We start from the raw sequence: 10,466 nt of genomic DNA, 5'->3' as shown, positions 1-10,466 counted from the left end.
AGAGATACAAGGAAAGAGAAGCAAAGGAAGAGTTGGGGACCTCATACCACCAAGAAAGCAGTGCCAGGAGCAGAGTGCATCCTTTGGACATGAGGTTCCTGTGCAGGGAAGCTCCTAGCCCAGGGGAAGATTGATGACAACGAAGACCTTCCTCCAGAGCTGACAGAGAGAGAAAGCCTTCCCCTGGAGATGACACCCTGAATTTGGACTTGTAGCCTACTACACTGTGAGAAAATAAACTTCTCTTTGTTAAAGCCATCCACTTGCAGTATTTCTGTTATAGCAGCGCTAGATGACTAAGACACTATATAATTAGATGAAGCAACCTGTCAAGTCATCAATAGAAATTTGTGCTATAGCAATTCTTATTTCAAAATTCATTTTGGGAAAAGGGATTGATATGTTCCAAACTATGCATTTATTCAGGATTTTGACAGTTGAGTCCAAAGTTTCCAATTAGGATTTTTAAAGGAGATGCAGTCTTTGTGATACTCACTAATAGTTAGGGTTTGTTTGTGATTTTGCTTTACAGTATCCTTTATCAAATCACTTTTAAAATGACTGATTTTTTCATTTAAGAGCGGTCAAGGCTGGTTTTAGCCCTTTATTATCTAGTAGTCCATAATTACAGAATAAAATTCACAGAAAAGATAATATATGTAGACTTCTATCATTCATTAGAACCCTGCTACTCAAAGCGTGTCTGTGGACCAGCAACATTGGCATCACATGGGAGCTTGTTAGAGATGGAGAATCTCAGGCCTCTTCCAGACCTACTGAATCAGACTCTACCTTTTAACCAGACCCTCAGGTAATTAATATGCGTATTAGATGTAAGAAGCCCTGTTTTAGATTACAGGAGACTAATCAAAGAATCAAAGAGACCTCCTTCAGCCTTAAGTACCTTACCCCATATTCTCACCATTCTACTTCACAGTGAGGGTCAGAATAATTTTAAGAAGAGAAAATCTTTCCTTTAAAATTTATAACATAAAAAAAAAATTAAGCTGGGACATTTCAAACATACAGAAAAGTACAGAAGTGAATATAATAAATCATCAGTATACCTACCACTGGGTTTAAAGAGATTTTAGCATTTTGCCGTATTTGCTTTGTCTCTCTCTCCCCTTTTCTCTCTCAAGATTGAAAAAAATTAATTTAGACCTGTCTAAAAATTAAAGAAAAGATCATCCTTCCTTTCTGTCCTTCCCCAGAGGTAAAGCTGATGTACATAATTTCCACGAATGATCGAATACATGTATTACATGTTTGTATGCATCCTTTTATAATATATTTCATGTGTTTTAAGTTTTGATGTAAATATTATCATACTAAATATAGCCTTTTTTTCACTTTGCTTTTCTTCACTCAACAATATATTTTGAGATTTATCCATTCTGAAAGGCGTACATCTAACTCATTTGTTTTATTTGTTGTATAGCATTCAACTGTATACAGATGGATTTATAGTATTCAAATCGTTTTCTCCAATGAAGGGAAGTTAGACTGTTTCTTAACCTTTTTATTATTACAAACAACTCTGCCACAAACATTTCTGTACACGTCTCATGCATGCAAGAATTTTTCTAAGGTAGATAACTAGAAGTGGAATTGCTGGTGTCATGGAGTGGGTTGGGAAGTGATAGCTTTCAACAATATAACCTAGAGATTCATGACTGAGGTGAATATAAGCAGTAAGGGACTTCTTATTGGAACTATCACTAGTTACTTTGTTAGATTATATGTGACATTTACACTAGATTTATTTTAAGTGCTGCCGTTTTTTATTGTAAAGATGTAACGACAAATGAGTTTGACCATCTAGTTTCATCATTTTGTTCACATGGCTGATTCTTCTAGGAAGCCATCCTGCTAGTCTTGGTCTTAAAACCTCCCTGTTATGAACTGAATTGTGTCTCCCAAAAATGTGTGTCAACTTGGCTAGGCCATGATTCCCAGTATTGTGTGATTGTCCTCCATTTTGTGATCTGAAGTAATTATCCTACGTGTTGTAAATTCTAACCTCTATGATGTTAATAAGGCAGGATTAGAGGCATTAAAAATGTAAATGTTATGTTAATGAGGCAGGACATAATCACAGGATTAGGTTGTATCTTGTGTCAATTTCTTTTGAGATATAAAAGAGAGAAGTGAGCAGAGAGGAGAGGGACCTCCTACCACCAAGAAGGAAGAACCGAAAGCAGAGTGGTCCTTTGGACTCTTGTTCCCTGCACTGAGAAACTCCTAGATACAAGGGAAGATTGCTGACAAGGACCTTCCTCCAGAGCTGACAGAGAGACAAAATCTTCTCCTGGAGCTGGTGTCCTGAATTTAGACTTCTAACCTCCTAGACTGTGAGAGAATACACTTCTGTTTGTTAAAGCCATCCACTTGTGGTATTTCTGTTATAGCAGCACTAGATAACTAAGATACTTCCCGAAGTATTTTATCAGTTATTAGACAAGTTGAGACTATGATATTCTGGAGCCCATTAAATTGGTTTCAGGCACCTGAAATGGTAAATGCAAGGTATTATTAATTTTTAAAAATCGTTTCATTTTTAATCAGGAATCTGAATTAGAATTAGGAGAGACATGTATTATTATGCCTGCAGAAAACTCAGAGGGTGTTACTAACTGAAATCAGTTAAGATCTTAGTTCTCCAAAATGAATTTGGCAGAGGAACTGCATGAAGAAGGACATTATGCTTTAAACATTCAAGTTTTTGATCTAGCTGGGGAACCAGGACACTAGACTATCTTCTCCCCTGGATTTTGGTGCTCAAATAATGAAAACTGATCCACTACAGACCCATCTTTACAATTGGCCTAGACCAAGAGTGGAGTCCCTGGGTGGTACAAATGGTTAATATTCTTCGCTGCTGTCTTAGGCTGGGTTCTCTACAGAAGCAAAACCAGTAAAGTGTATAAATATATATATATACAGAGAGATTATATCAAGGAAACAACTCACGCGATTGTAGAGGCTAAAACGTCCCAAGCCCATGGATCAGGGTAGAGGCCTATTCCAAGTCATACAGCTGCAGAAGCTGCAAGCCCAAGATTGGCAGGTTGGAGAGCAAGGCTCCCGTTCACAGGCTGTGCAGATTGACAAATCCCAGGTTCAGCAGATAAGCTGACGGCTCAAGTCCCAAGAACAGGAGATGAGACAACAGGAAAAAGACGCAGGATCCAGAGGGAGCAAAAAGCCAGAATGTCTGCTTATATTCAGATGTGGGCCACACCCCAAGGTGACTCCCTTTCATCTGATTGGCTACTCACAGTATATTCAATCATGGGAGTGATTACATTAAAACACTGAGAATCATGGCCCAGCCAAGTTGACACACAATCTTAACCATCACAGCTGCTAACTGAAAAAATAGAGGTTTGAGTCCACCCAGAGGTGCCTCAGAAGAAAGGTCTGCAATCTACTTCCAAATAATTAACCATTGAAAACTCTATGGAGCATAGTTCTATTCTGACACACTTGAGGTTGCCATGAGTTGGAATCGACTCCATGGCAACTGGTTGGTTAAGACCATGAGTACTTCGCAAGACTACCTAAACTTCCTTAAATGCTTTCATATTAAAATAAACATCACACTCCCAAACTCTCCAAACCAGCGAAAGCCAACCAAAACAAAACCAAGCAAAATCTGTCCTGTTTGAAGCATGATTTTAATAATATTGCTATTGGCTTTATAATTCCATGGATGTGATTGATCTTTTAAGTTGACTATTACACACATGGGTCAATAGCAACAGAGAATATAGATCTATAGACCAGCATCTTTAGAATATAAAATACAGTTAAAAAACTAAGTCGTTGAGGTTGCTAGAATAAATCATTCCCAATTCTATCATCAGTCAAGATGACTGAATGCTTGTTATCCTAGAAATAGACTTGTCCATAAGACAAAAGGTTATAAGGAGATGTCTCAGTTTGAACCAGAAAGCTAGTATATTAGCAAGATCACTGGTTTGAGCCAGAAAACTTAGGATTGAGTCCTGCTTCTGTTACTTCCTTGGCCTTGGGTGAATCACTCAGATTCTCTGAATTCTCAATTTCCTCATTTAACAAATTGGTGATGACAAAATCATACTTACTTCAAAGGACTCTTATGAAGATTCAATGAGATGGTGCATGTAAGAGTTGTTGATGAACTATAAAATCTGTAAATTGCTACTTAAACATTAATTTGTTCTCTCACAGTCACTGAATGAAGATCCAGCGCCTGAGCAAAAGCTGGGCCAGACTCTGTTTGCCACTGAAGAAAGATTTGCTTAAAAAAACCCTTCAGAAAGGGCACTTAGAGGGTTTTTTTTTTTTCCAGTCACTACTAGAGAACTTGCAATTTAAAATGCAACAAAAAGCATTCGCACAATTACTATATTTCATTACCTTTAGTTTTGCCAACTGAGGCTTTGACTTAATATAGTTTTAACGTTTGCATACCAAAACTTTGAAGCACTTTTTTTTTTTTTTTTTTCCCATACCAGTCAGGTAGTTTCCTTAAGCAGAAAAACAGAAAGCACCATAATCATTGCCCCCTGCTCCATAGACAACATGACTGGTTCTCGAAAAGTGTGGTGAGAGGTGATTTACTTTCATGACACTCTCTCCACATAAGAATGGAAGGTCCAGCAAAGCATGCCTGAGTTAAGCACGGCAGTAATTAGTGAAAAACCCAGGCTGCTGGTTACTCAAGTATTTAGCTGAAACTTTCAAAAACTGAAGCAATGACGAACGTTAAATGCAAAAGATATTCAGGGATAGATGAACCAGTATGCAAGGTATGCCTAAGTTTATAGTTAGCAAGGTACACATGGGCTTACTTGTGTTTACTTACTGATCTGTAGTGCACAATTTCACAGTGAAAAACAGGTGAAATTGTTCACTGCAGATTAGTAAGTGAACACAAATAAACCCGTGTGTACCTTGCTTATTAGGTAATCCGTCCCTGATAGATATTACATTTGAAGCTAGTTTAAAAACATTAAAAAATAAATACAGTTTGCACTGTGTGAATGTGGGGGAAAACCTGCCTAAGTAGGTAAAACGGCCACAGTGTTTCTGAAAAGAACACTGCCCTACCAGGTCTAGTTCTAAAGCCCATGAATTTGATTGTTTTGGAAGAGAAACCATTTAGAACTTTTATCAATTGTGTTTTAAAGAGAGATAATGCAATGCCATGTTTTCCTGTTCTTCCCTTGTTGATGTTAGGTGCCAAGGAGTTGATTTTGACTCACAGCAGCCCCAAGTGACAGAGTAGAACTGCCTCATAGGGTTTTCTAGGCTGTAATCTTTACAGAAGCAGATCACCATGTCTTTCTCCCGCAGAGCCGCTGGATGGGTTCAAACCCCCAACCTTTCAGTTAGTAGCCAAGTGCTTAACCATTGCACCACTAGGGATCCTAAATCTCTATTGTATATGAGACTTTGATTTTTGTCACCTTCAATTTTGTTGACCATGATGTAACTCATGGGCCTGACTCGAGCAAGTTGGTGAGGGGTTATAGTATAAGTCAAGGCCATTACCTTGAAAACACAATCTGTCTGGATGGTGAGGATTATTATTTTTCTTCTTTTGGCTGAATTTCACCAGTTGTTCCAGTAAAACAAATAGTGAGATAAAGGCAGTTAAGTATCCCTAACTGCTCATCCTATGAAATTCAGATGTTCTCTGTGTCTTGGTTGAGGGCTGTGCTCTGATTATAACTGGTCAGGGCAATTTGTGTCTAGGCACAGATTTGATCCTGACATAAATATATATATATAAATTGTGGTAATCCTGGAAGATATTCACGAATGTGCTTAACACAAAGCTCCCTAAAAATGAATGATACATGCATCATATGAAATATGACAGAGGATAAATTGCACCACTGGGGTGTTTTGATGCAAACGAAACAACAGTTTTGGAGAAATCAATTTTGTCAACGGTCCTGACCTACCCCCAGCCACCAGCAAGGTTCTATGATTCAAAACAGGATTTCCTGTACGCTACCAGAAACATCTGAGACTCCTTTTATTTTATTTTTTTCCACTACAGGCAGTTCCTGAGCGTGCCTTTAAGTTGAATTTGCAGGTAAGTCGGAACAGGTGCCTAGGATTTTTATTTAGCTTACTTTAGTGCAAGAAAAAGCTCGAAGCCTTTTCAGTGATTTCAGGGCTGCACGTGCAGCAAGTGAAGGGGATTGTGATGAAGAATTTGTTGCAAGTAGGGGTTGGTTCAATCATTTCAAAGTGAGGGCATATTTACATAACATTCAAGGGCAAGTACTAGTGAGTTTTCCGTAAGTTGGAAGTTCGTAACTCTGGGGACTTACTGTACTTCTAAAGCTCCCCCTACCTTTGGGCCTTTAAATCTCTTACCCGCATTCTTCCAGGGCCTCGTCAGGTGCTATGGTGCAGGTTTTGCCTTGCAGAAGGGCAGCTAGCCAAAGGGAATCAAGCCCGTTGCCATCGAGTCGATTCTGACTCATAGCGACCCTATAGGACAGAGTAGAACTGCCCCAGAGGGTTTCCAAGGAGCAGCTGGTGGATTCGAACTGCTGAATTTTTGGTTAGCAGCTATAGCACCTAGTACTGTGCTACCAGGGCGCCCCAAAGGGAATAGGGGGGCTGAAATCTAGCATGCACCCTCACATAGGTTTATGTGAGCTCAGAAGAAGGGGTGCCTCCTCCTAATTCGCATAAAGGCACCTGTGGACTAGCAGAAGCTCTGCCCCATCTTCCTCAGTGTCTTATTTATCGCCTTTATCCTCCATACCCTATTTCCCATTCTGTCACCTTTTGGTTGCCTCATCACTACCCACCAACCTGATCTCCATCTAGTAAGCCTCTCACCCTCTGCTTTTTTCCAGCTGTCCAACAGGCCTCTCCAAGGCTGCTCACCCTCTTGTTTCCAAAGAACCTCTTATAACTCGAAAGTATTATGTAAGATATATTCACGTGTACCTTCAAATAGCCTCATTTAAGGCACACAAGGTAAAACAAACCTCATTGGTTTGGTGCATTGATTTTCACGACTACCAAAAAAGAAAAGAAAAAAAAAAAAAGGATGAAAGCGAGGTTGAGTTGAAATGGAAAATTATTAAAAGCAAAACAGGAAACGAGTGTTTGCTCAGCCAACCATTTCCTATTGATGGTTCTCTGTGTAATGTTGTCTATGAAGGATTCACTGTTCACCCTTAAACAGATTGAAATGATCCGTGGGGGGAAATAATACCAAACCGAAGGGCTGTGTGGAAGCTAAGGTCAGTGCTGAGGCCCCCGAGTTGCTGTGGAGAGGCCGGCTGTGAAGGCGTATGTGTCTCTGTTGAAGGGAAGCCTTTGAAAGCTATCTTTTTAACAGGATGAATGCAAAACGCTACCGGGGAGAAAAAAAGGCGGCACAAAACTGCCACTTGAGCATTGCTTCCTGTCCATGTGGCTCTAGTTCTTTGCTGACAGTTATTCTTAGAACTTCTTTGGCTTCAAAGGTTTCCTCTTTTCTATTTTTGGTAGCAGAATATGGATTTATATCTGCACAACCCCTCTCGTCTATGAATGTGTTCCCTGAGGAGAGTAGTTTTTCGTAGCTATGAGTTCTCTTTTCAGCACCTCCAAATGATTTTTAATATTAAGGACACAGATTTACGGGAAGGAATCACTGGGTTTTCAAACTGGCTTGTAGTCTCTTAATTTGCGCATGTCTTTCTCCAGCAGGGGTACCTCAGAGATCATTTCAAGTCATGAGGCCTGACTTTCATGATGAGTGAAAGATCCGGGTTGGTAAACCAGATAGCCATTGAATGGCCACAAAACAGGCGAGAGTAATTTACACTGCAGTAGTATGTAATTGATTAAAGACAATTTCATTTTGGAAAAAATAAATGATGACTAGGTAATCTGAGTTGGAATTGACTCTACGGCAATGAGTTTGAGTTAGTTTTTGGTTTTTTAGGTAATCTAAAGTTAGTTTGATCTATATAAATGGCAACAAAAAACTACAAGCCATCCCGAACTGGCCTGCTGAGGACACATGACCTGTGTGCAAGGGAAAACTCATTGCCTGGAGCACGTGTTTGTGAAGGCCATTTTATCACATCCCTTCTAATGCCATTTCTTGAATCACGTTTGCTTTTTCTGATATCAAGACCACCTGACTTTGGTGGCCCACTAGTGACAATAACTTCACATCGATGGTCTTTTATCCAGAGACCCCCCAACGTTTTTAGCAGTATTAGGTCCTGTTGCTGTCGGTGTTAGTTGCCATTGAGTTGATTCTGACTCATGGTGACCCCATGAGTGTCAAAGTAGAACTGTGCTCCATAGGGTTTTCAAGGCTGTGATCTTTTGGAAGCAGATAGCCTGGACTGTCTTCCAAGATGCTTCTGGGTGGGTTCAAAATGCCAACCTTTAGGCTAGTAGTTGAGTGCTTAACCATTTGTGCCACCCAGAGACTTCATTGGGTGTTTGCTTGGCTGAATGCAGGGCTGGGAATCTGGAATGCCACTGGCTCAGCTCAGCTGCTTCTGGTCTTAATCAGGGTCTCGTTCTGAGGCTTTAAAGGGTGACAATCTTATGCATGAGAAGGATTATTGTGGGAATGTGTAAACTGAAGCATCAAGGGGTCGCCAAATCTTCCCAAGGTTACTCAGCAAGTTTCTGTCCACCACAACATTCTGTTTTAACCTTGACAATCCTCCAGAAACCATGAACCCCTACTCCATGAATGATTTTATTTGATTTTTTAAAGAACAAAACTAACAGAAATATTTTAGGTGTGGGGAAGAGAGATGGAACTTTGAAAATTCATTCCAGGCAATTTGCAAATGATTATTGGTAAGGGAAAAAAACCAAAAAAACAAACAAGCACAACAAAAATCTAGGTCAGATATTAGGTTTCCAGTATTGGGAGGGTATCTTTAAATATATTTTACACAATGCTTTTCAGTAGCAGGCAGCATTATCTGCTAAGTGGTGGTGTTGACCGTGAGCTAAAAAGCTACATAATAGAGTTAAAAAGAAAACCTCCCTCCTTAACTCTCCTCCAGAGCATTTTTTACCCAGCTGAATTTTTCAGGGGTTATTTTAAATGCATCCCAAAGTCAGACTTGCTCAGAAAGAGAGCATTGTGTCTCCCAAGAGAATGATCATTTGCTCTTTTTTTTTTCAGTGGAGCAAAATGCTAACTTTTAATAGACTGCATAGCCTTTTTGGTATAGAATAAGTCCTCCCTCAGAATTCCTATGCAAATATTCAAACTCCTGGGTTGGGAAAAGTTTAAAAGGAGCGGACCAAGTCTATAGTGGCTCTTTCTGAGATGCACTCCAACACTTGGCAGGATGAGGTGTTCATAGCAGGTGCTGGATTTGCTATAAATGGACAATTTATAAACAGAGCTGACAACTGGGAAAACAGAGCAGTGGGGAAGGCCGGCATTCCAGAGGCCAGTGGCTGATTTCCTATCAGATGGTCCTCAGCATGGAATTATTGATAGCTGCTGCTCTGAAAGCAAGCCAGTTGGCTAATGTGTAAAAGGGCTGTACCTCAACTCATGCACAGTCTGAGGCTAGATATTTTAAATAGGTCAGTGCAAACTAGCTTCTTCAGGGTGGTTCTACTTCCTTAATTAGCAGTTGAATTGCAAAATCTTCTCCTCCCTCCTCAACCTTGACTGAGTGTAGCTCTCCTCCCTCTCCATAAGGCATAAGGAATAGAACGTGGAAGTTGGACTTAATGAACAAAAGAGGAGCCTGTGGATGGTGGGGGAGTTTTCGGAGCAACCTCCAGTGCTCAAGGCCAACAAAGAACCTAAGGCAAGTCACGTGCAGAACCGAGGGCTACAGTTTTGGCTGCGTGTCCTGGGAGAGAAAGGAGGGGGGTGATTGTGCACAGAGCCCTGGGGCAGAAACAGAAATGTACAGCAAATGTGTCTCATTGCTCTTTGACACTGTATCAGGGGCTGCCAGTACACTAAGACATTCCTTGAGTAAGACCCCTCAACAAGGCTCCCTTTTCAAAGTATTCCTGTGGATGCATATTAATGGTCACATCATAGTTTCCATTGCTTTTGCTATGCTTTGTTGCATGTTTTTGTACAAGCGCTCCCAAATGAATGCTGGTTCCTGGACAGATGGCACCGGGTGGCATCCTGTGTACTATGCAGCCTTGCATGGGTGCAAAGTCCTGCCCAGAGCTAGTGGAATGGCCATACCTGTTTGCTCTAGCTGCCTGAGTGATTTTTCCAGGAGACACATGTTTGGCTGGGACTTAACACTTTTCTCCCTACCACACCCTATTGTTTTTCCTCTCCAGAGGAACAGACTGAGGACCTGATCATCCAAGGACCTGTCCTTGTACAAGGAGAGAACATTGCATTGGCCTGAAGATTTGTCTATTGATTGGATGCACATCTCAGCACAAGGATTGCTTGGGCATGAGGGCCGTTGGAGTAGAAAGTGTAGGGCTTTGAG

At 40.6% G+C, this 10,466-nt stretch overlaps 1 long non-coding RNA gene across 1 annotated transcript; it reads left to right on the top strand.

Moving 5' to 3' along the window:
- The first annotated feature begins 7,047 nt into the window (after window positions 1-7,047).
- Window positions 7,048-9,809, top strand: LOC111821269 (uncharacterized). The gene is made up of 2 exons (XR_002824718.1): window positions 7,048-7,775; window positions 9,698-9,809. It is a non-coding gene; the product is annotated as an uncharacterized LOC111821269 (long non-coding RNA).
- The last annotated feature ends 657 nt before the right edge of the window (window positions 9,810-10,466 follow it).

This window comes from Trichechus manatus, unplaced genomic scaffold, assembly GCF_000243295.1.
Source record: "Trichechus manatus latirostris isolate Lorelei unplaced genomic scaffold, TriManLat1.0 scaffold00074, whole genome shotgun sequence".
Lineage (NCBI taxonomy): Eukaryota > Metazoa > Chordata > Mammalia > Sirenia > Trichechidae > Trichechus > Trichechus manatus.
Note: the sequence above shows the minus strand (reverse complement) of the source record. Positions and strands in the feature narration are given on the sequence as shown.